The following is a 25,410-nucleotide window of genomic DNA, read 5'->3' as shown; positions in this document are numbered from 1 at the left end:
CACTCCTCCATCACACCGGCCCGGCCACTCAGAACACGTCCAAATACGTCTGCCCCAGAAGCCGCCGAGCGAGTCTCAGGCAGTCTCGCCAGTCTGCGGCCTGTGCCCCGTGTGGCCGGTCGCCCTTGAACGGCGGCTCCCAGACGCTGCTCTGCGCTGAGCGCCAGGCAGGTGGCGGCTCCCACGCAGGTTTCGCCTGCAGAAAGCGCACTAAAGTGCAGGGCAGATTTCTGGACTCTGGGCACACATGCAGTCCCTGCCACGGCGGTGCCGCGGTCTGCTTGTGCGAGAAGTAGGCCCGCCCGGCCTGCAAAGCTGTCAGAGAATGAGCTGATCAGTGAGCACCGTCAGATGACTGCTCAGAGAGCAGTCTGTTAGCATAACTGGCCAGCCAGGGCCTGGCCACGACAGTGCTTCCTGCCCTAACACACGAAGGGCCCCGCTAAGCCAGGGCGGAGCCTGGCCCGCGGAACCACGGAGGGGGGAGGCGCTGCACGGAAGCCACCAGCCAGGGCCTGGCCACGGGGACATCCCACACAGGGCCCTGCTGTCCTTGTCATTCTTGACGCCCGTCATGTGCGATGACAGGCGTGGGGAGAGCATGGTGGCATTCACGACAGGGTGCTGTCGGGGCCCTTAGAAGTTCCCACTACAAACTACCCCGCATTCTGGAACAGAGGTCCCTGGCTTTTAGGGCACGGCCTCTCTCCCACTCCGTGGGACCGACTCACGCTGCCGCGCCCACCCCTCTCAGCAGCAGAGGCGGCACACTGGCACGGCGGGAGGCGGCGGGGCTGTGGCGATGTCCCAGACACGCGTGGCGGAGGCCGGCGCCCGGCCCAGTGAAACCCAGCGAACTGACGCTGGCGCGCCGACGCACGCCCAGTCCTGGGCCCGGCCAGGGCCAGCCGTGCAGCGAGGGACAAAGCAGAGGCGTCCCGGAGGCGTGTCCCCAGGGGGCCGAGGGCCACACACATGGAAGAAGCAGGATGAGAGGGGCAGCAGGAGCCAGGCACAGAGACCGGGAACGTCCCGGAGGCGTGTCCCCAGGGGGCCGAGGGCCACACACACGGAAGACGCAGGATGAGAGGGGCAGCAGGAGCCAGGCACAGAGACGGGGAGCGTCCCGGAGGCGTGTCCCCAGGGGGCCGAGGGCCACACACACGGAAGACGCAGGATGAGAGGGGCAGCAGGAGCCAGGCACAGAGACGGGGAGCAAACCTGAGGACGCATGCCGGTCGGCCGAGACGACACAGAAGGAGCTGTGCGGCCGGCCCAGGCGAAGCTGAGTGGACAAGCCGACCCTGGGGCAGCCAGGCAGGCGAGCATTGTGCAGTGCTGAAAATCGACCCGCTCGCAAGCCTTGAAAAGATATGGAGGAACTTTAAATTTTATTATGAAAATGAAAGAAGCCAACCTGAGAAAGCTACGTACTGTAGGATTGCAGCTACAGGGCACTCTGGGAAGGGAGAGCCGTGGACATTCAAAAGACCGGCGGTTGTCAGCGCCGGGCAAAGGGCGCTGAGCACAGGGACCCTGCAAGGCAGCGCCACCACTCTGCACCACGACAGCGGACACGGCGTCGCGGCCGCTCCACGCCCGTAGCGCGCACGCCAACAGCAGATGCCAGCCGTGGCTCCGCAGGGCAGCAGATCCACGCGGGCTCACTGGCCGCAACCGCAGCGCCACTCTGGGGCGTTCTGATAGCGGGGACACCGCTGGGGAGACAGGCACATATGGGAGAGCTCCCAGTTTTGCTGTGAACATAAAACGGCTCTAAAAAATAAATTCTTATAAAACCAACAACAAAAAAGCAGCCCCAGGCAGCGCTGTGATCACAGAAGGAGCCCATCCGAGGGCCCCTGGGCTGGACAGCTGGACATGCGGGTGTCACCCAGGAGGCAGTCCCTGACTACAAGCCATGAGGCCCACAGGGCGTGGCCCATTTTGGGTCAAATACCCAAAGCTGAGTCTCTATTGGAGGGAAATGGTTTGTAGAGCATCCAATCCACCAGAGCCATTTTGGGGGAAAAAAAGGAAAACAACAAGTCCTATGTAGGTCCCCCCACTGCAGTGGACCCTCTGGGGCGTCCCAGTGACATGCTGTAGCTCAGCTGAGCACCCAGAGCCAGGAGAAGGGAGAGTTTCTCTCTTTGGAAACTGGTGTTTAGAACCCCGAGACTCATCTCAGCTCCCTCCTGAAACCCAAAGAAATGACACTCAAAAAGGACACAGACTGTGGGGATAAAAACAGAGGGAGGTGGCTGGGCGTGGCGGCTTACACTTGTAATCCTAGCACTCGAGGTGGGAGGATCGCTTGAGGTCAGGAGTTCAAGACCAGCCTGAGCAAGAGTGAGACTCTGTGTCTGCTAAAAAATAGAAAAATTATTTTCTCTTTTCTCCTGGGTGTGGTGGTGCATGCCTGTAGTCCCAGGTACCTGTAGTCCATCCACGCTGGCACAGCAGACCCGGCGCCCTGAAGCCCGAGGACCCTGGGAGAGTCAGGGAAGCTTGTGGAAGCTTCCAGAAAGAAAACATGCCACACAGAAACCACCTCTCCAGGGCCCCTCCGAAAGCCCAGAGACAGCCCATCAGTGTCGCCAAACTCAAGGGAAGATGCTTCTCACCTAGAATCGTCCATCCCGCCCTGCCGTCAGCCCGTGAGGGAAGCACGCGCAGACCTGCGGGGCCAGGTTCTCGCCTCTCTTACGCTCTGTTTCGCTCCACCGAGACAAGGGAGCTGCTCCCAGGTCCTCTCAGGAGAGGAGAGGCCCACACAGCGAGGCCGGGGAGGCTGCCGCACCCAGGGGTTGCCACAAAGGCAGCTGCTAGGGCTCTGGCAGAGTCTGAGGATGTCAGGAACAAAATGGCATTTTATCGGGTTGTTTTAATTTAAATATTTAGAGTGAGGTCCTTAATGTGACATCTCATCAATGATTATGAAACTGCATTCCTGACGGACGCACAGATCACAAATGAAGCAGTTATCACCCCAGGGGAGCCAGAGAGGTCCAGGAATGGAGATGTAATCAGAGTACTTGTGGCCCATTGTGTGGCCCTGGTGACAAAGATTGTGATAACCCCAGTGGGAGGATGGGGGCAGGGAGTGGGGAGAGTGGACAGGAGTCAGAAGATAGCCATTGTCACCTCCCATCACAATACAGCATCTGAGAGGGAAAAGCAGGAAGTAGAGGTGGAACCAATTTGAAGGAAGATACCAAAAATGGCTAAACTACTCAAAACTCTGCCTCGGGCAACAGGAACGGGGCAAAGGGACTGGCAAGTGCTGCTTTCTCTCATTGTCAAGAACAATTCCACCTTAAAACTACATGCATTAGTCACGCCGATAAAATGAATTAGCTTAAAAAAGACATGGATGCTCTGGTTCCTAGCAGCCTGGGAGAGAGCAGCCCAGTGCACCCAGACATATGGCACGTAGCGGGGGCAGCCTCCCTTCCAGGGCCGGCAGGAGGCGGGTGAGTGCATCTATCTGTGTGCAGCCTCGGTCCTGGGAGCAGCCACATTTGGGGACTCAAACACGTAGTAGAAATGGGGTTACGCACCACACAGTGCACACATGCGGAGCAGCAGCACAGGGCTTGCTGTAGGATTTGGCCAGCCTCTCCCGCCTCACCTCTCCACCTCCTCTCCTCCTAAGGCCCTGGAGGCCTCTGCACATGCTGCTCCCTCTTCCAGAATGTTCTTCCCCCAGGAGGTGCTGCTGGGCTGCCCCTTGTCCAGCCGCCTCCCCTGGCCCCACACTCCAGCCCCCTCCTGCTCTACTATTTTCATAGCACTTGCATGAGGGCCTGAAAATGCCAGGCACAGCAGGAAACACAAACACAGACGTCCCAGTTAGAAGACTGACCGAGGCCAGAGCTGGAGAGAACCCAGGTAAGACAGCAAAGTGGAAAGTTCCACAAAACAAAATCTCTAGAATGAATAGAGATGCCACATGAATCTTGTGACAACATTCACAACCAAACCTCCTAGAATGGCTTCACCATCCCAGAATGAATGTGCCCGACACAATATGTCCATGTGAAGTTCAGCAGGTGCCTTGGTGCAAGCCAGCAGCACCTTCTAGGTGGTTCTAAATGATTACTAAGGGCTGTCAGGAGGAACCTCTAATGTGTTCACTGGGTTATTCAAAGTGGTTATGGGGAAAAGAAAAAACCTTTTTCTTAATCACCTTCACCTTGGACCAACCCAGACACTGCAGAAGAGCACGGCAAGCATGAAGCCAACAGTGCAGGGCCACCCGCACCTGGCTCCAGACCCCATCCTGAGGACAGCCATCAGATGCCCAGCTTCCTGGCTGCATTTTCATTCAGGTCTGCAGTGTATTTATCTCATCAGCAGATACCCAATCTAGACGGCCTACGCCAGACCCTGTCTTGCATCCCAAATGGTCTTCAAACTGTCCATGTGGGTAGACAAAGGCCAGACAAGGTCCAAGCCACAAACAGCTCCTCCCAGGGAGGAGCAGAGGCTTCATGGTTTGCTTTAAGGACATTGGAAGGGTTTGATCTTTTTTTTTCCTTTTTCAACAAGCATGCATTGTTTCATAGGATTCAGAAATTGCTTTAAGCAAAGCACACACCACACCCACACAGATCCCTGCCCCCCTGCGCATTCTTCTAGGAATAGCAGTTTCATAATCATTGATGGGATGTCACATTAAGGACCTCACTCTAAATATTTAAATTAAAACAACCAGATAAAATGCCATTTTGTTGGCCTTCTTGAGCATTTCTGAGAAGCAAAGATACCCTGCTGGGAGCAGAACCTTACAAACATGCGTTTTGCTGACAGTGTGCAACTGTCACCCTTCACACTCAGACAGGAGGACTTGACTCAGGAGCCCATTAGAAAGACAGGGTTATGAAATGTCACTCCCATTACTTACCGGTAATTGTGCTGCTCTCGGAGAGTGCTAGCCCACTTTAAACATCAGGAGAATGGAACTCGGAGGGGGCTCCTCACTCCTCACTCCCGCCTGTCAGTACCTGTCAGACGGCAGCCCTCTGCGTAGGGGTGTGAGGCAGGAGGCCAGAGCAGAGAAAACAAGGAGTACCCAGCAACCAGTGCGCACGTGTGTCTGTATACATGTGTATGTATGTGTGCATAATGTGTGTGTCTGTGCATATGTCCCTATATACGTGTGCATCTGTACATATCTGTGCACGTGTGCCTGTGTCTGTGTGATCATACATGCGTCTGTGTATGTGTGCATGCCATATGTGTATATCTATGTGTGTGATGTGTGCATGCATGCATCTGTGTCCGTGTGTGCATGCATGCACGTGTGTGCATCTGTGTATGTGCACATGCTACTCTGTTGCAGCATATAAATGCTGATCCAGTGTTGCATCTCAGACGTGAATAGTGACTGGCAGCCAGGGTTCTGGAAAGCAGGAACCAGGGGCAAAAATGCCCTCTGGGGTCTGTCCAGCCACCTGTGTCTCGGCTCCTTCCTGGGATCTGCTGTCTGACAGCTGGGGTAGATCACAGATAGGACACTAGTCACACTACACAGAAGGTGTCAGCACTCCTACTGGCAACAGGATGCTACGCCGACATTAAAACGCCCTTGCCAGCACCCCGGAAACCATGAAGGGGATGTCGGGCACAGCCGCACACTAGCGGACCTGACACAGGTGCTCGGCACCCACATCTCCGCCCTCACAGCTGACAACCGACTAGGGAACGTGTTCCGGTTTCTTATTTCTAATCTCAGTGGGTCTGCCCAGACAGGGTGGGGGAAGCATGACTGCAGCCAGGACAGTGCACACGGAGTCACCCCCATCACCTCTGAGCTGGGGTGAGCAGCCAGGTGCTGGGGGCAGAAAGCAGCACAGCCCTCCCAGGCCGCGCTGCTGCCTGGCCACCGGCAGCCCGTCCCAGCGCTCCTCCCACCCGCAGGTATAGTGCCGAGGACACCGCCTTGCAAACTGAGGAAAAATGGTCTTATCCCATCAGCAATCAGGAATGGGTTTCAAGAGCCTCCTAGTCACAAGCGTAACAGTTGGTTGCTCCAACTTCAGTTTTCCTAGAAATTCAAATGGTCCCCAGAGACTGGCATCGGCTCTGCAGGGACCCCCTCAGCCCTGGAGCCTCACACAGAGACGGACACAGCCTGCACGGGAGGTGGCAGGACCACTGCGGAGACGCCCCCTTTGCCCCGAGCCACAGCCAGGATGTCTCAGACATGCTCTCACCCCTGGTCACTCCCCACGCCGAGGGCCTGCTCTCCAGGGAAGGAGACGGGGGCTGCAGGTAACACAGACGCGCAAACACACCCATCGGCAACGTCAACGGGGCGAGTGTCACGAAGCACGCAAGCAGAGGAGGCAGGAACTAGGCCATTCAGAGGGGAGCGCCCCCCGCAGCAGTCACCCTCGGGGAGAGGCCGAGTCACACTGCCCTGTGACGTCAGGACCAGGATGCAGACAACACTGCCTCTTTCTGGAGGGTGTGTGGCAGCGCACGTGTCTTTGGGCCCAGACAGGCCCGAAAAAAATAAGATAACCTTCTGCTGGCCTGGCGTTGGCCTGCTGCCCACTCTGGACAGCAAGCGGTCTCCAGGCCGGACACCGGCTCCTGGGGACCGTGTGGGCTGTACCAGGAAGTGGCAGCCAACTCCCCGGGAGGATTGTGCTAGCCTGTGTCCCCGAAGAAACGACTGGCGTCCCGTCCTTCGGTGGTGATGCTGCGGTCTGAATGTTTGTGTCCCCCACCGCAGGATGGAATCCTGAGCCCCATGGGACGGTTTTGGGAGCCTTTGGAGGTGATGCGGTCATGAGGGTGGACCCCTCGAGATGGGATCGCTGCCCTCACAAAGAGGCCCCGAAGGGCTCCCGCGCCTTCCTCCTGCCGAGGAGAGCGAGCGGGCACCGTCCAGGAGGCTGCAGGCCCGCCCGCCAGACCACATCTGCCAGCACCTTGACCCTGGGCGTCCGCTTCCCAAGAACTGAGAAATACATTTCTGCTGTCTGTAAGCCACCGGTTTATGGTGTTTTGTTTCAGCAGCTCGAGGTGACTAAGACGGAGGCTCAATTCGGGGGCTGCTGCTGGGGAGCAGAGCACCAGACGTAACACCCCGTAGAGACGTTTCCAGAAGGCCGGAGGACACCATTTACACTGGAAGAGCCTTTGAAATGCCACTAAAACTGGTCCCCCGTGTTTGACCTGTAGAGTGGGCAAAACCATGTAAACAATACTATGTGGAAAGTTTTGCTTTAATTGGAATTTATTTGCATTCTTAATTTTCCTATACTTTAAACTTTCCTACCTTCAAATATACTCCAAGGGTGTTTAACTCCACTAAAGGAATGTAAATTAAAATAAAACACCTGTCTATTGGCCACAAGGCCATCCGAAATTTAAAAGACTGCTGCTGGCCAGTGCTGAGGAAGGCGCGGATGGCGCCTGGGGCGGCTGAGCTCTGCCAGCGTCCCGCACACGCCCGTCCCAGCAGCTCCCAAGAGCAACCGCAGACAGCCCTGCCCCAGGCTGCATGTGCGAGCGCCCCACAGTGCCATGACAGCACACGCTGACAGCCAGGGGCGCCCCTCAGGCGGGGCTTGGACGGGCACGCTAGGAAGATGCCGCCCTCGGACAGAGACAAGCAGGCGTCCTCATGCCATCTGAGAGTGCACACCCGCACACGCCACGGGCAGCGCAGGGCGGCTCACAAGGTGCAGCCCACACTGCGTCCAGGGCACGGCGGTCTGCACAGACACACATAGGGACACACGCCAGACATGCATGCACACGCCACGGGCAGCGCAGGGCGGCTCACAAGGCCCAGCCCACACTGCGTCCAGGGCACGGCGGTCTGCACAGACACACATAGGGACACACGCCAGACATGCATGCACACGCCACGGGCAGCGCAGGGCGGCTCACAAGGCCCAGCCCACACTGCGTCCAGGGCACGGCGGTCTGCACAGACACACATAGGGACACACGCCAGACATGCATGCACACGCCACGGGCAGCGCAGGGCGGCTCACAAGGCCCAGCCCACACTGCGTCCAGGGCACGGCGGTCTGCACAGACACACATAGGGACACACGCCAGACATGCATGCACACGCCACGGGCAGTGCAGGGCGGCTCACAAGGCCCAGCCCACACTGCATCCAGGGCACGGCGGTCTGCACAGACACACACGCCAGACATGCACGCACACGCCACGGGCAGCGCACGGCAGCTCATGAGGAGCAGCCCGCACTGCGTCCAGGGCACGGCAGTCTACACCGACACACACAGGGACACACGCCAGACACGCACGCACACAAAGGCGGACTGCCTCGGGGAGGAAGAGAATAGCCAGGAAATTCAGTTTTTCTGTTTTTAGAAAAAAGAAATTACACTTTTGTGTTGCTTTGTAAAACAAAATTTTAATTCATTAAAAAGCTAAGTCTCTCTGAAAACGTTGTGTTAAAACAAAAGCAACCGCGTGCCGCTGAGCGCACTGGAGTCGGCGGCTGGAGGGAGCCTCCACACGCGTGCGCTCCCGCGCCGACCCCTGTGCTGACCCCTTCTCGGTTTAGGGAACCACTTTCTGCCATTTCTTTGAGCCCTGGGTGTCTTTTCCCTGGATACACTTCACGCTTTTCAGAACAGCTAAGTGAAACCCAGCAGGAGGGGCCAGTCCTGGGCTCTCTCGCCAGAATTCTCTTCCGACTTAGTATGGTACAGAGTGGATCAAATTGTCTCTGCTTCAATTTTCGTACACCTAAAGATTCCACAGTATGTCTTTTAAATAAAGAGGTGACAAAATCCAAAGACAAAGGAGAAAAAAAATCTTGTAATGCAAGTGCCAATGCTTGGAATTCCTAATAAAGTGATCTAACAAATGTAAGGAAAACAGAACCTCAGTGGACCAGGTAATCTGGTAAAACAGATGCATACAACCAGCAAATAAGCATAGCAGATGCCGTGTCCCCCTGGCAGGGCAGCCGAGTTTCATCACCATCCGCGTGCAGGGACCAGGAAAGTGCACACGGACAGTGGGACCCTTCACCCGCAGCAGAATCGACTCCCTCTCAGGGCCCACTCATGACACACGAGTAGTACGAAAAGCATGAAGGAAAGATGGGGGTTTTCCTTTGTTTCAACAAATTAACCTGGTTATCTCCCTTTCCTCTAACACTCAGAATACATGGCTTGGCGTGGACCAAAACTAAAATCACAAAATGGCCCGAATCAGGGCAGGGAAACATGGAGAGCCTCTTCTCACACCGCACTGTACCAGCTCCCTCCCGCACCCCCAGAAGAGAAACACAAGCGTTCTGGTGCCTACACCAGGGGCTGAACCCCAACAGCTGCAGACATGCAACAAGCGCAGGGCTCAGCAGGGAGGAGAGGGGCAAAGAGAGGGGCGAAGAGGAAAGAAGTAGGAGAGTGTGGCACAGCAATGAGAGAAGAAGGAAGAAGGCAGACCAGCCTGGGGCCCAGCACCCGCCCCCTGTGCTGGCCCCGAGGGAAGCAGCCAAGCCCACACCATCTCTGCCCCAGAGAATGTGCAGGGACCAAAAACCAAGCCAGCTGCCCACCTGAGGCTTCTAAAGGTATCAACATCTCTAAACTGTGAATATAGATCATGCAACAAAGTGATTTTACCTGTATCTGTGTCTCTCAAAACTTTCCAGTCTTTTGTGCAAAGAACTCTTTTTTCTTTTCTTCAGAAATCTTTGCTCTGAAAGTAAGGAAACAAGGACACTTAAGCTTTTAAACTGTCCCTCCTCACAAACTCAGCATCACTCCTGGAAAGGCACTGAAAAAAACTCTTGCAATTTTTTTTTTAATTTCTGGACTCCCTAGCAGATGACTCTCCGACTCAGGTAAGCTTGGCTTGTGAGTGCTGGAGCAGACGGGAGGGCCAGGCAGAGGGAAGTGCAGCCCAGTCTGTCACCGCTGCGGCTGCGGTGCAGGAGCTGGTCCCGGCCCTGACTGCAGCCGCCGTCCTGCAAAATAAGCCATTCAAGCACGAGCCACCATCTTGGTCAGCAGAGAGTCCGTGAATTAAAACAGTATCGTCTAATTGTCTACTTACTTCAGATCATATATATCCTTGAAAATTCATCTTCATAAGGCAAAGGAGGAAAAGTCAGAAACACATATCTGTGCCCCCCATCGTGGGACAGAGCCCTCCAGCAGGTGTCTCTGAGCCCAGTGACATCACTGACAACTGGATCAAGAGAATCAGAGTCACAAAACCAGAGCGGCACTAGCACTGAGGACGTTCAAGCTGGCTGAGCTGTGACACTGGTCCCTCCTGGGTTGGAAATGACCCACGTAATTGTTAGCCCTCAGAATTAGACTCCAGCATATTCCGTGGTGCCGAGAGGTTTTCCGGCTTATTTTCCTTTTGCTTTCGGAGCTTATACAATCACTGCTCTTTTTCTAAAGCCGGCGAAGGAGGAGGAGGCTCTCCCTGGGAGCACAGGTGAAGGCCCTGGCTCCCCCACCCAGGCCCCTCGCTCCCCGGCTGCCTCCTCTGCAGACGCCCTGCACGCCCCCGGGAAGCAGGGCCTCGGACGTGCCCGCAGTCCGCCAGCCCCGCCATGTGTGACACAGCCTCTGAACCCTGAGCAGATACCTAAAGTTAGCAACTGAGCCACCAGGGCGGCCAGATAATCACGATTTATTAACCCTCCCCCACCGCAGAGCTTCCCGAGGCTGATTGTGGAGTCTCCCCCGTGGGCAGCTACGGGAGCGTCGTGGAAAGGCCACATCCACCCAGGACCCGGAATGGTCACCTCCCCTCGGGCCCGGCCCTGGCGGCCTACGCGAGCACCCGCCGAGCACCACAGCCACCTGTCGCCACGGCAGGGAGGGACGCAGCTGCCGGGGATCATGCCAAAAACACTTCCAGGGAAAGAAGGAGGGTCACGCACCAATGAGAGGTGTGGATGAATAATGCGAATGCCAAGAACTTTAAAACAGAAAAACTTCTCTTCTCCAGATATTAAATAAGCCTTTGTCACTTTAGTAAATAAAAACCCAGGACTGCTCATTCCGTGGTTTGGATAAGACACACAGCAGCACCCTCACCGAGCAGCAGACGACAGCAGGCCGGGTCTTGTTCTCAGCAGGCTCAGACAACCGGGGGCCGCACCCCCGTCCACCGCCTCCCAGCCCGGCGTCCGCGTCCAGCCTCCCAGCAGATGCCGCCCCGGGTTCCTGAGTAAAAACACACACTTCCGGCCTCAGGAAACCGGTGCCACAGCCTCAGTGTCTTCCCCCTTCACCAAGACACCGCTTCCTCCTCTTCCTCGGCACGAAGGCCCACAGGTAAGACCAGCCCCCCACTGCGAAGATCCGGACACAGGCCCCTCCCGCCACCCCGCCCCGCGGCCCTGACTGCGCCCCAGCTCCTCACCAGGATCGGAGGCCTGTGCAGAAGCAAAGGCATGAGGTCAGCCTGGGAGAGAGATGTTCCTCTCCCTCGGGGCCTGGCCTCCAGACCCTCCCACACCCCGGCGGCACGCGGGCTCCGACGCCCGGCCTGGAGAGCACTTGTTTAGAGGTGTGGCGGCAGGCAGCAGCCTTCATCGCCTCCACCCTGCAAACGTGACCCCTCGGAGTGTCGCCCTCAGCAGCAGCCAGTGTCCTTCAGCACACGGAGAAGATGCAGGTGGGAGGGGCAAGAGCAGGGGCTCTGCAGTCAGAACCACCCAGGTTCCAGGCCTGGCTCCTCCAAGCTGTGTGTTCTTAGGGAAGTTACTGGGCCTCTCTGGGCTTCTGTCGCCTCATCCAAAAAGCAGGCAGACTTATATTATGGTACTCACCTCATTTGATTGTGATAAGGATCCACAATTAATCCACGTGCTGAACTTGGAACAGCATATGGCACCTGGCAAAGCACTAGGCAGTACTAACTATGGCTCTTACCACCCGTGAAATGAAGCCCCGCTAAGAAGACTCAGCAAGATATAACAAACAAGGCTGGGCTGCGAGCACACCTGTCCCGCCCCCGGGGCCGCACCAGCCTCCTCCTGCACACTTCGGGGCTGGGTGCTTGGTGCGGGGCTTGCCCAGGTGCAGGTCCATAGACTCCTGGAAGCAAAGACTTGAAACACTGTGATAGGCAATGCCACCGTGGCAGTCAGTGGATGGGGAGGAGGCTGTGAGCCCCTTCTGCTCAACCTCTTCACCCAGCCGGACGCGGGACACAGGCGCGACAGGGGACGACCCACCCCCAGCTGTCATCGGCACGCCAGCACACGCCGCAATGGGGTGGTCTACGCATTGTACCACAGTGCCACTGAACATCACCGAGAAGGGCAACCATTAGATGGCCTGGCTACGAAGTACAGGTGAGGGCTGGGCAGCATGCTCCTGTCACCCTGGGGCCACAGGTGCCAAGATGCCAGGCCCAGTCCTCTGACTCAGCAGCCCTCCACGAGTCCCGTGTGGGTCTCTCCCATGTGTGTAAGATGCCTGGAATGAGGCTATTCAGCAGGAAGACTCAGGAGGCACCCAGGAGCCCATGGGTGTGTGTACCCACGTGTATATGTACGTGCATACGGAGTTCGTATGTAAGGTTTTTGGCATACAAATTGTGGCACGTCCATTGATGGAATACTGTGCAACTCATGAAAAGAATAAAGCCACCACTGATGTGAAAGGGAGCCCCGGACCCACTGTTTGGTAAACAGTAAGATTCCCTCCTGCCTGCAGGCTGTGAAAGGTAAAAACAAAGAAAGAAAAAAAGCAAGGTTCCCAACAGTATGTACAGTGTGCCCTACTTGTTAGGCAAATGGTGTGTTACCGTCTTCATGTGTGCATGTGTGTGCACGTAAGTTAAAAGGACAATATCACAATTTAACTACGGACCTACTGGCAGTGGGTGACCAAAATCTGTCACAGGTGTGCACTTCATTTTTCACAATTTGGATTCCTTAGAACTTTTTGAATTCTTACCTTAAGCATGTAGTTTTCAAATTGAAACATTTCTAATCTGATATCAAATGGAAGATATAGTAATTGTAGAAAATTTGAAGAATTCAGGAAAGGCCAGAGAAGAAAACATTTCTGACAATTTTAAAAAGCAGGTGATGGTGACTATCGGTAAGACCCCACGACTTGCACCTCCCGAAGCAAGTTTAACCCAAAGAATTTCAACAAAATGGAAGTTTTCAAGAAGAGCAGACAGACCCGACATACACTTCTGGTTGTTACATTTTGTTGGAATTCCTCATTCTAAGATGCCTGACTCACTCACTCAGTGGCCACCTCTGGAGCACGGCACGTGTGCTGGGTGGCCCAGCGCCAGGTCGGATGGGGACGGCAGGACCGGCCCCGCCTCCAGGAGCGCAGCGTGTGACTGCACAGGAGGCAGCTGGGCCCTGGCTGCAGGACACAGCAGGTGGGCGAGCAGGCTCCAGGCAGGTGGCAGCACAGAGACCCTGCGTCCGGAGAGGGCGGAGCCTGTGGGGGCGAGCAGCCCCTGTGCACAGGGCACCTGGAGCCTATGCACCCAGTGTCTCTCGTGTGCACCCCATGCTATTTACCAGCATGCAGTGCAGCCTGTAATGGCGGATTAGATGTGATAACGTTGGGCATTCCTATTGTTTCCAATTTTCCACTTAAAATTCATTTTTTTAAAGACCAATTTAAACTGCCAGCAAAACTTAACCAAAAACCTTCTCTAGCTGGAATGTTCAAAATGGTGTTTAGAGCTTTGAGCCCCACATAGAGGACACGGGGGACGGTCACGGGTGCAACTGCTGGCTCACACTCTGGGAGCAGGGGACAGAGGCTCAGGACTGCCACTCATACACTGACAGCTCTGCTTCCACCGGCTGGGAAATAACTACGCATAACTTCCTCCACTTATTTCCATTAGACTCTTCTAAATTTTTCCAGTTAGTTGAGCTAAAGTAACTTTTGAAAAGCAAATACAATCTCGGCCATAAAACATGAGTCGCCTGGCGCAAACATTTTTACACTTCTTTCCAGCCAATTAGACACCTTGACTAGGTGGTTCCTTCCCGGCCCGCTAACCATTGTGTGGGGCTGCAGCGTGGCCCCGGCCGTCTGCCCGGTCAGGCTGCAGTGCGGCCACACCCAGCTGTGAGGCGGGACAGCCCACTGCCCAGCACTTCTCCTCCCTCGGCTGCTCCCCTGGAAGGGGGCAGGACACAGCCCCACCTCCAGGGGCGACGCTGCGCACACGAGGACTGCGAAGCACACGCAAGTGGCACGCACACGCACCCACACTGCAGCAACAGGTCTGAGCAGCGTGCCACACAACAGCAGGGCCCTGCTGTGCAGGCGGGGCACACCCACGAGGGGAAGCTCCGACAGGAACCCCACGGCCACGGCCACGCCGCCACACCCCAACAGACGGCAGCGAGGGAGAAGGAGGCTCGTAGGCAGTGCCAGTCCCTGCTGCTCACCCCGCACCGACAGCTCGCCTCCAAACCTGCGGCCACAGCCTGCCTCTCACCACTCTCAGCTCAATGAGCCTGAAACAGCTTATGTCCAGGAAGTCTCCTCTGATTGCAAACGCACTCAAGCCCATTCTTTCAGAAGCCGCCCCATGCCTAAGCACCCCTTTCTCTGACTGCAACCCCAGGCCAGCCCTCCTAATTGCCTTCCTTCCTTGCCACGTCCTGCCCGCCCAGCACCCTCTTCCTGTCCTGACCCCGTCTGTCCCCAACGTCCCCCCACTGCCTCCCTTTCTTCACACCCTCAGCGCCACTGGGCAGCTCCCACCAAAATCCCTCCTGAGCAGCCTCCACCTGGTTCCCACTACCACGAGGAAGGCCCCTTCCCCACGCCCTGCATGCGGCTGTCACTGTCATTTTCCTATGGAGCTGCCTGCACCATGCTGTTCTCTTGCTCAAAGCCTCTGTTTCTCTCCGGGACTCGCAGAGGAAGGCCCAGCCCCACTCTAGAGTCCCCCGAAGTAGCCCTACAGCTTGCTACACGCACATGTCTCCACCCTTTCTGTGGTGCTTTGAGAACACCTGTGGCCTAGGCCCAGCCCCCCAACATTCTGAGTTAGCAGCTGCCCGGTGAGCCCAGGGCCCGTCTGATTTCAGAGCAGCCCATGTAACTGGATCCAGGTCCAAGAACCAGCCTGAACCCTGCCAAACGGCCTGCCTTTCCCGGTGTCACCAGGCCCTGCTGCCTCTGCTGTACGCGTCCTGCCACTGTGCAAGTCCCTGCCTGCCACCAACACCTGCCTGCTGACATCCTGGCCTTCCACTCTAGCTCAGCTCACAGGCCAGGATGACCACAGACCTGCCCTCCGGGAAACAGCGGCCTCAGCCAGACAGGCTTCACGCACCGGGTCTCCGGGGAAAATGCAAGGAGGAAGAAAAATGAATAGGAAAGGGAAGGTGAGGAAGGGACCATCCTGCTGGCCCTCCCAGGGTTGGGCTGAGAGTCCCCGCAGGGCACTGTGTAGCACTGACAATCGGGAAGGGCTGCTCCTGTCTCCCACATTTGTTAACTCCCTGGGGCGTGCACCTACTGACCCCAATATTTGACATCTAAACAAATCCCTCCCAGGTGGACCAAGAGACCTGAGCAACCAGAGCCCACAAGCCTGCCATCCAACAATGGGACATGAGTGTGACATAGCAACCATGTGGTCCTGCTGGCTGCACATACCTCCCCCCGCCCCCAACCCAGTGTGCCTCTCTGGGCACGGGTTTTATGGCCCTGCTGCCAGGAGAAAAAACAGGCTCAAAAATGCAATGGTCTGGAGCCTCTGATGAGCGTCGAGACTTGCTCCCGGTCCCACAGTGGTCCCCAGTGCACAGCAAGGACCAGGACATGCTCTCCAGGGACTCAGGGTTGCATGGACCACGGAGCAGTGCTCTCCAGTGGTGCTCTGAGCTGATGCCCCACACGCCCTGGGGCAGCTTCCTCCTGCAGGAACACTGGGACACAGATGGGTGCTTCAGAAACGACGGCTCCTTCTCATGCCCCATACGCCCTGGGGCAGCTTCCTCCTGCAGGAACACTGGGACACAGATAGGTGCTTCAGAAACGACGGCTCCTTCTCTTCACCATTCACTAGTGGTAAAAGCATCAAAGAACCTGCCAGAACCATCCGGAACCCTGAGCTGGTTCAGGATTGTGGGCTGCCTGGGTTGGCACCCTGCACCCAGAGGTGCTCCTGGTTCCCTCCCAGTGTCCACGGGGCGACACTTCAGTTTCAACAGGGACCAGACCTTCCTCCAGGCTGGGGTCCCCTGCCCCACGGCCCCTGTCCCCAGCCCAGCTGCAAAGGTGGCGAGGAGGCGTCCCCACCCGGCCGTGGTGAGCCACAGCCACAGCGCCAGGCGCAGGAGCCTCCGGACAGACCCAGGTCCAAGTGAGGATTTCTTTTTTAAGACTCAAAACCACAAAATGCTGCTGTCTCTGCTTTCATCTTCAGTGATTCCTTAAAAATATACACCAAAATTATAAAGTTAGGCCAGTGTGACCACAGATTGTAACCAAAATTGAGTTGGTTGGGGCCTGAGTCAACATGAGGCTCCCTCCCCAGGCTGTGGCTGTCGTCAGCCTCAGCGGCGTGGCACACCCCGGGAGGGTCCATGCGCCGCAGCTGGAGCTCCTCGGGGGCCCAGGCTCGTCTCGCTCCTGGTAGGGGACAAAAGGACACGCACCCTCCCACCATCTGGGGCTGCCCGCTGCCGCGTCAGCACTGACTGAGAACCCTTTACCGGTCTCGCCATCGTGCACAGACGCCACGTGCAGGCAGCTGTGGTCCAACGCGCTGGTCCCTACGTCCTCAGTATCGGGGTGAGCGGCCTCAACAGAGATCGTTATTTTGAGATTCTGTGGCTTCTTAACTGTTCCAACCAAAGCACCCACGTCCCATCAACAGCGGGCCGGGTGATGGCGTGGGCAGTGCAGGTGTCACAAAAGCACTACAAATGAAGCAGCAGCGTCGACCACAACAGCAGCTCTGACAGGAAGGAGCAGACACACAGGGCCACACCTTGCCCTGGAGAGACCTAGGCCTGTCCCCAACAGGACACATCAGCATTCTCCGTTTGCCACTGAGACACTCACTGTACAACTGGCTCCATTTTGATGGCAAGAGTTTTAATTAGTTTCCAGTTTCCAAATAACCAAATGACCCCCACCCCCAGCAAAATGTTATGAGAGCAGTACTGGGTTAGAGGTTGACTCACTCTAACACAGTGAATTATAATAAATCCCCTAATCTAACTCCCAATACCCACCCGCCCTCGCAGCTCAAGGGGACTGACATTTCCTCTCCTCCCAGGTGCGTCCAGCCCAAGCGAGGCGGCTCCTCGACTCCCTACCTGGGGGTCATACCAGGGGAAACAACATAAAAGGACACAGCCACTCGAGCCCGCCTGACCTCAAATTGCTGGCAATGCTGTGAGAAGGCTGACTGCAGATGCGGCCGGGGCTGTGACTCTCTTGGAGAAACACAACGCCTGGCTCCCCCGGACGGCAGGGCCCAGGGGTCACCACTGCTGTCCTCGTAGCATGAAATGAAGCTCAAGTAGGGTCACTCAGTGAAGTGACCAAGGGGGCTCCGAATTCCAGGGGTTCACTGTGCAGCCTCCAAAAGGGACAGGACCTCACCCAGGTCTCACTGCACTGAGAACCGGAACCTGGTCCTGTTAGGCTGGGACCCCGTCAGTGTCCCTCCACGTGAACTTCGGTCAGGCCGACTCCAAAGAGGCCAGCCTCGGGGGCTGGGCTGGCAGGCCCTTCCATAGAGCAGCTGTTCTGCGGTGGCCAGGGCTCTTTACTGAGCTGCACGCCACCTTCCAGACGGTTCCGAATGTGTGAGGCGTGGCGGGTCACACGTGGGGAGGGCTGGTGAGTCTCGTCACTGCCGCCTGTGCACAGTCATCTTCCAGGTCCAAAGCTTCGGCAAGGGGCTAACTGGCCACTGCCCCGTCTCTCCGGGCCTATGACAGAGGCGTGTTTCCTCCCAGGGACTAGCTGTGCTCACCACTGTGGATGTGGCAGGAGGACACATGGACAGGGCAGAGCTAGCTCCCCATTTCAAGTTGGGAGCATTGAACCTCACAATTCAGGAACTCACATCAACTAAAAGACTTAGAAGTTCTATTACACTCTTACACCAAGATAAGCTATGCTGCCCACCCCCATAGCAGCTGAACCTGCAGCTGGACCCATGCATGGCCCTGCCACCCCGCCCCTGCCCAAGCATGAAGACACGGCCCTGAAGGAGCCTCAGGAGGCTCAGGCCGCCAGCCGGACCATAGCCAGATGTGCTGCCGGAGAGACGCCCACCCCGGGCGGCGCAGACCAGCACCGGCCGCATTCATGCCATCTTCCCCCAGCACCCCAGGCGTGGGGGACAGATGCAGGCGGCATGGCAGAGGCTGGGCCCAAACACGGGTGCTGAGGCAGCACCAGCCAGCAAAAGGGGCTCCACATCGAGCACCAGAGCAGAGGCCCGTTTCAGGACTCTTTGGTAAGACGCATGCGCACTCGAAGGCTGTGGAAAGTCCAGTCACCAGGCTCCACTCGCCTGCTTTCTGGTCACGGATTTATTCTGCTGCTAGAAAACGGTGCGTTTCTGCTACCTACGGAACAGCCGCTCCGTACGCAGCAGCTCCATTATCGCTCCGGCTGCACAAGGGGCCTACTCAGACTCAAAATAGCGCCGGCCTTACGATCCTCCTGCCAAGAGCCATGCAGAAGTCATTCCCTTCTAATGCCAACCTGCGCCCAGACCGTGCCAGGAGCATGCGCTGCCACGAGAAACAGGGCTCCAGGCCTCTCTCGGTTGGCCGGACCCCAAGGCCTCGGCAGGTGGAGCCTTCTGGGGCTGTTCCCGCCCCAGCCCCCGCCCGGCTGCAGTGGGCCCTCTCCTCCCGCCTCTGCATGGAGCGAGCGTGGCCACTCACGGAGGGCCGGGGTTCCTGCGGGTGCGCTCTTAGAATCTGCCCTGGCTCAGACACTACAGCTGTCTCTCCTGCACGTGTCATCGAGTCCGTGCTGCTGCCCTCTGACCCCAGCTGACCCACTGCAGGAGGCTGCGGCCCTAGCACTACACAATTTCCTGGGCAAGCTGTTCTTGACTCCCTCAGTGGTCACAAGTTCAGCGAGGCGCCCTGGCCACCACCAATTCTGGCTGGCACCTGCTATGGCCCACATGGCTTCTTTCTGGGCCACACATTGGATGTCACCTGGTGCTGCCCAAACACCATCCCTGCAGGGGAACTTGAGCCTGAAGGACTCAGGCCAGACCTGCAAGACCCGTGGAGAGCCAGGTGCCATGCCCCAGCTGCCAGAGACGGCAGCAGGCAGCAGCAGAGGGGAGGAAGGCACTATCAACAGCAGCGGCACAGTTCCTGGTGCTGCAGACACCCACTCGCTGGATCCTTAGAACCGAAGAGGAACTGGCCCTGGCAGCTCAGAAAGGAGGAAACTGAGGCACAGGCAGGGAGCCTGCTCAAGGTCACACAGCACTGACCGGCTGCCACCTTTGCATGCAGCCAACTTGCATGCAGCCGGGCCGACCACTGCCAAGATGATGCCCTCCCTGCACTGGGACCACGCTCCCTGACAGGGCCCTCAGCCAGGCCACGTCTAGGCGCAGGGGGGTGGGCACACCCCCAAGTGACATGTCACCCAGAAGAGCAGAAAAGAGGTCCCAGCACAGGCTGGCTGCCGTACAGAGGGAAGCAGACGTGCCAGGCTCCTGGGCCCCTGTCAGAGTCAGTACAGCGCTTGCCCAGGCTCTGCCCGTCAAGGCCCTCGAGGCTGCTGGGGACCCTGCAGTCACCACGGGCTCTGTGTGACTGCTCCAGAGGTCCAGACTGCACACAGGACAGCCGTGAGTTCCCGGTGGGGTCTCCCCTTCCACACTCAGCCCGGCCGTGGTCACAGATGCATGTCCCAGACTGCACACAGCCACGTAGCCCAGCTTGTCCCCACAGGGCGGCCTGGGTGCAGGCAGTGGGCAGAAACGGCCTGGTGGGCCTGGCTCCCCACCCTGGTGGCTGCCCGGCATGCTCCTGCCGCCAGGGAGCCGTCAGTCTCAGCTTTGCTCAAAGGAGACGACACTGAGGCAGCATCAGCTTCCCTAGCACAGCAAGTGCCTCCTCGGCCGGGGGAAGGCGATTCAGGTCACCCAGAGATGACACAGACGGACAACCGCCGTGGGTGAGGCTTCACAAGCCATGTACCATGTGCTGACTCCTCACAGGGCCCCTTCCAGCAGCTCTGCGACCCGGGGCCATATTGTCTCTATCCCACTTTCACAGATAAGAAAACCAAGGCTTGGAAACTTCCGGAAGCCACACCAGTGTTAGGGGTGAGCCAGTACCTGACACTCAGCATCTAACCCAGGGTCCACCCCAACCCACCACCCACCTGGAAAGGGAAAGCTCACACCCTGAGTCAGAGAGGAACCCAGGTCGGCCAAACCCAGTTACTAAACACACCGGGGCCGAACTGTGCTCATTTAAATCCAGTTTATTATCAACATCTCAAATTTGCCTCAAGGGAGGAATCCAGTGGGCACTTTATAAAGAACAGGTTCCTGGGCTCTGGCCAGACCTGGGCTGCACAGAACCTCCAGGCTGCAGGACACCCACCCCAGGAGGGCTGCCCCCGCCGGGAGGCAGGAGTAATGCACACGCATAGGCCACCCGACAGCGCACGCGTGCGTCCATGGCTAGCTTTAAAAAAAATCATAAGAAGGAAATTAAACAATTCACAAACCAAAGCCCACTCAGTGGATTAAGAGTGGCTAGTTATATGCTCAGAAGAAGGCGCCTGCAGGTTTCTGCTCAGCAGGTTTCTGTCAAGCTGTGTCAAAAGGGCAGTATGAAAGCTCAAATAATGATAAACCTCAGTAAAACTCTGTCCCTGTAAAACCTGTTCCCAAAGTTGCAGGTTTGCCCTGACCAGCAGGCACACGGCAGCAGCTGCAAGCCTGGCTGAGCAGGACAGGCCCCAGGTTGGGATGGCAGATCACACTCAAAGTGTCTAAAGGTGACAGAAGTTTCTAGAAACATTTCAGTCACAGGGAGAAGAATTACTGGGAGATCAGAAAACATTCAACAAAGCTGCAGAACCAGAGCAAGTTTTTAGCAATACTCTCCTAATGCACAGGTCAGAAACCCCCCAGCAGCCATCACTCCTCTACACCAAAAGCTAAGAGCATCTTGCCAGAGCCAGACAGCCCCTCCACACACACCTGCGCTGAGGGGCGTGGACCTGACTGTCCAGGTGCTAGACACCCCCAATCTTCAGTGGGACAAAACTGTGACTGCCTCCCTGGGGCCAGCTGCTGCCAGCTGCAAAGCCCCACCCAGGGCAGGAGCCAGTACAGGGCAGTGGCCGGGCTGGCAGAGCAAACAGTCACATCTTCCCAGGTGGGGAAGAGCGACCCAAGTCACGGCTCACCGGGGAAGGCAGGAACAGCCTCTGCTGTCCGGAGGGAGTCTGAGAGGCTCATTGCCTTGGCCTCAGCAATCCCACAAGCTCAAAAGGATGCCTGCCCAAGATGTTGACCCCACGGTGCCATAACAGAAAAAAATCCACGCTCCAAATACAGTTAGGAACTAGTTAAGTAAACAATAATATTACAGCAAACACTGCAGCAGCAACCATGCAAGTCCATGTTTACTGACAAGCACAGATAAACACACTGTATTATTAAATGCAAAGAGGAGAAGATAAAACAGCACGTAAGTGCAAGCTTGTTCATGGAAAAAAAACAAGACAAATAATCTTGAATGGTCACAGCCAGGGGAAGGGCGAGGTCTCCAGTGCTGACTCCTCCTGCTGGCTCCTGCTTTTGCAGGTGAGCTTGCCGGGGCGTGCCTGAGGCACACCTGCACACAAAGGTGGAGCAACCTCCAGAAGGGACACCAAAATGCCAGCAGTGCTGTGTTCTGGGACATGGAATTTTAGGGGCATTTTAAATATCTTCTTTGGATTTTCCTGTATCTTCTAATGTTTTTACTATAAGCATTTTTTAGTATTGTTTTTATAAACAATTATGCTGCTTACCAACAACAGTAGTTTCCTCCAGATTTTCTGTTCTGGTTTCCCCCAGTCATTCCACAGCAAATGGGAGGTGGCCCCATACCCCCAGGCTCATCCCTGCCGTACTCAGGGGCACATTCCCAGTCCTTCCCGCAGGCAGCCTGGGATCTGCACAACCCAGACCCTTGCGGGGCTCCGGTTCACCACCCATCCTCCCCTCGTGCCTGAGCCCATGTGTGCTGCTCTCTTGGGCGAGCTCTCACCCTTCCGTTTGGCCCCCACGGGCGTCGCAGCCAGCAGGGCGCTGCAGCCCACTTCGCGGGCCAGCCCCAGGCGTCCTCACCAGCCACTTAACCCTCTGCCACTGGGTTTCCGCCTGTGACGGAGTTGGCCTCAAGAGCTGGCCTCAAACGGTGCCTAGCTTATCTATAACACCACTTGACACAGTAACTGTTAGCTACTAATTTTAATAGTAATATAATTAAGATTTCCTACTGCAGAATGGCTTGGGGTTATCAAGCCCCCACCACTGCAGCCGCGCCTAACCCTTCTAAGAGCAGCAGCCTTAAAAATCAGCTGTCCCCAGCTTGGCATTTTGCTCTTCCTACAGTGACATTACCTAGGAGAAGCTGATGAGGCAGGGCAAGAGCCTGTCCCAGACACTACGGAAATCCAGCTCTGAGCCTGACTCTCGCTTCCTGTCCTTCAGGGCAGCACGGTCACCTGAGAGCACCTGACCACAGGAGTGCCGACTCCCCCAGAGTGACCTACTGCCCAATCTGTGCTCAAAACGGTCTCTGGCAGAAGACCCGAATTTGCATTCCAAAGCACCAAGACCAAAAAATGCATGGAGGACAGAGGAGGGGCTGCACAGAGCCAGCCTGCACAAGCCAGGACGGGGGTCCCGTCGCCACATGCATGCCTGGGGGCCGGGACAGCCTTCCCAGGGCCAACACCGAGGGCTCCGGCCCTCTGCCCCAACTCCCCGCTCATCACCGCCAGCTACCAGGAACCAGGCCCACTGCAGGGCATGGAGCCTCCCACAGCACCTCCCAGCTGTGGCCTGCACATCTGCATTTGCTCAGGAATCCTCTTTATCAATTCAACACTAAAATGGTTAGGTATGAGTCAGTCCTGGCCATCACCAAGATCACTATCTTTCAGAGAATTACTGAGTCAAAAGGCCGTCTGCAGCCTTGCAACCGCAATCTTACATATGGCTGCCTCTGGAGAACTAAGTGCCGAGTGGTTGGTGCCTCAGAAGAAACGAAGAACCACTGGTGTCTGTAAAGGGAAAGGAAACAGCGCAGAGCGACGACCTGCAGCTGGGCGGCCTCTGGCGGCCTCCAGCTTCTGCCATGCCTGCTCTACCCGCCCTCCAGCCAACATATGCTTGGGGCCACCAGGTGCCAGCCCCACGCCAGGCTCTGGGGTTTGGTGGTAGGCAAAACCCACGACCCCAAGGCCCTTGCTGCCACGACACTGACAGTCTAGAGGGAAATTGTGGGTCCACAGCCTCACACAAGCACACAGGTGCAAACTGCATAGGGGCTTTTCACAAATGCTGCGTCAAGGCCGGGGCCAGTAACAGGTGGCCTTGAGCAGGCAGCGGCCAACACTGACCACGGTGGCTCCCTGCGCTGTTCTGTGGGCTGGTCCACGTCCCTGGAGAGGCAGACAGGCCCCTGGGGAATCAGGAGCCAAGATCTGAGGGCAAGAGGCTGTTAACAGGTGGTGATGTTCAGGGCAATTGCCGCTGGATGGCAAGGCTCCGAAATGCTGCCTGAAGTCGCGTGGGGGGCGCCCCTCTAGCACTTGCACCCTGGCGGCAACACTAAGACCACCCTGCTCTCCGTCCTCCCCTGCCCGCCTCCAGTACCGTCACAGCACAGTGGGGCACATCTCGGGGGCCTCGCAGATCCCAACAGTAGGCAGGCCTAGGTACTGCAGGGAAACGATGTTTGCCAGCCACGAGAAAACGAAGGTAACACGCAAAAACACTCACCGCGTACTCAAGGGGGGCCAGGACCAAAACCCAGAGAACAACGAGAGCTAGTGAGGACACGGAGAACCGGAACTCCTGGACGCCGGTTGCCACAGTGCAAGCAAGCGCGTGCAGTCGGGAGCGCGAGGTGGCTGGGCCGTGGCAGGGTGGGCTCGCAGCTTGCCAGTTGCCCGGCACATCCTGGGCAGAGGATGAAGGCCAGCGCCTCTCGGGACACCACACTCGCTGCTGGTGGGGCCTGAGTGCCAGCAGGTGTCAGCCCTGCGCTGGGGCGTGGCTGCGGCAGTGACGTCCAGGCTACTGTGAGTCCCCCACGAGCGCAGCCACAGAGACAACCATGGGCAGCAGCAGGCAGACGACAGACAGACTGCTGCTACCATGTGGGGCTGTATCTCTCAAAGGCGCTTGGTGCCAGTGTCACACCATTAAAGCTCCAACCACAGCCACGCTGCTCCCCTCTGCGTCTGACATGGGACACTATGGCAAGCTGCATGAGCCCCTGTGCAAACGTGGGCAGAAATCTGCACATAAACTGCACGTCACTCGGTGCGCCTGGACTGTCTCCCTGCCGGAGCTGCTGGCCGACACAGAGCACTCCACAGACTGCTGAGCGGAGGGCACTGCACACATGACACTGTCTCCAGCTGCTCATGTTCTAGGACCAGCCAGACCGTGGCTCCAAAGCAGCAGTAACCTGTGACAGTCCACGTGGTCACCTGGTGCCAGCTAAGCCCAGCCCGCCCACCCAGCTCCACAATCCACAGCTGCATTCTGCCCCAGCACGCCTGCAGGAACGAGTGGAGGACAGGGGCAAGCCAGGCTCCAGGAAACTTCCAGAAGGGAAGACATCCACAGAAGCTGCCTCCTTGGCAGCCTTCTGGGCTAAGACTCACTCTCCCCCCAAAGGTCTGCCCGCCACAAACTCCAGGCTGACTTCCACAGGGATCTGAGACCGGCTGGAACACAATGTGTGTGTGTGATGTGTGGTGTGTGTATGTGTGTGTGTATGGTGTGCCCTACGTGTGGTGTATGTTTGCTATGTGTGGTGTTGTGTGTATGTGTGTGTGTCAGGGGTGTGTGTAGGGGGTGTGTTGTATGTGTGTATGTGGAATGTAGTGTGGGTGGTACACGCTGTGACATGTGATGTGGGGGGGTGTGGCGTGTTGCAGGGGTGTGTTGTGTATGTGTGTATGTGGCGTGTGAGCGGTGTGTGTGTGGTTTATATGGGGCGTGCATACACATGTGTACATATAGGTTCCAAAATAAATTAAGAAGTGACAAAGACCACGCTGTGCCCCAGGGCAGGCTTGCCGTGCGCTGCCCAGAGGCCTGCGGCTGGCCCGACCGGCGGGCCTGCTGGCTTGTGCGGAGACAGGTTTTCCCCACACAGGTTCCAGGAAGCGTCTGGTGTGG

At 57.1% G+C, this 25,410-nt stretch overlaps 1 protein-coding gene across 8 annotated transcripts in view; it reads right to left on the bottom strand.

The window, feature by feature from the left end:
- SEMA4D (semaphorin 4D) overlaps positions 1–25,410 on the bottom strand; it is a 118,015-nt gene that overhangs the window by 40,605 nt on the left and 52,000 nt on the right. For 2 of the 8 annotated variants that reach the window (XR_012922048.1, XM_076008467.1), the window contains exons 1-2: positions 11,067–11,321; positions 9,633–9,708 (exon numbers count right to left, since the gene is read on the bottom strand). The exons of 1 other annotated variant lie outside the window; for it this stretch is intronic. The gene's annotated coding sequence lies outside the window, so the exon portion shown is untranslated. 5 more of the 8 variants (XM_076008468.1, XM_020289218.2, XM_012773790.2 and 2 more) reach the window with 5 other exon arrangements.

Source organism: Microcebus murinus, chromosome 12, assembly GCF_040939455.1.
Source record: "Microcebus murinus isolate Inina chromosome 12, M.murinus_Inina_mat1.0, whole genome shotgun sequence".
Taxonomy (NCBI): domain Eukaryota; kingdom Metazoa; phylum Chordata; class Mammalia; order Primates; family Cheirogaleidae; genus Microcebus; species Microcebus murinus.
Note: the sequence above shows the minus strand (reverse complement) of the source record. Positions and strands in the feature narration are given on the sequence as shown.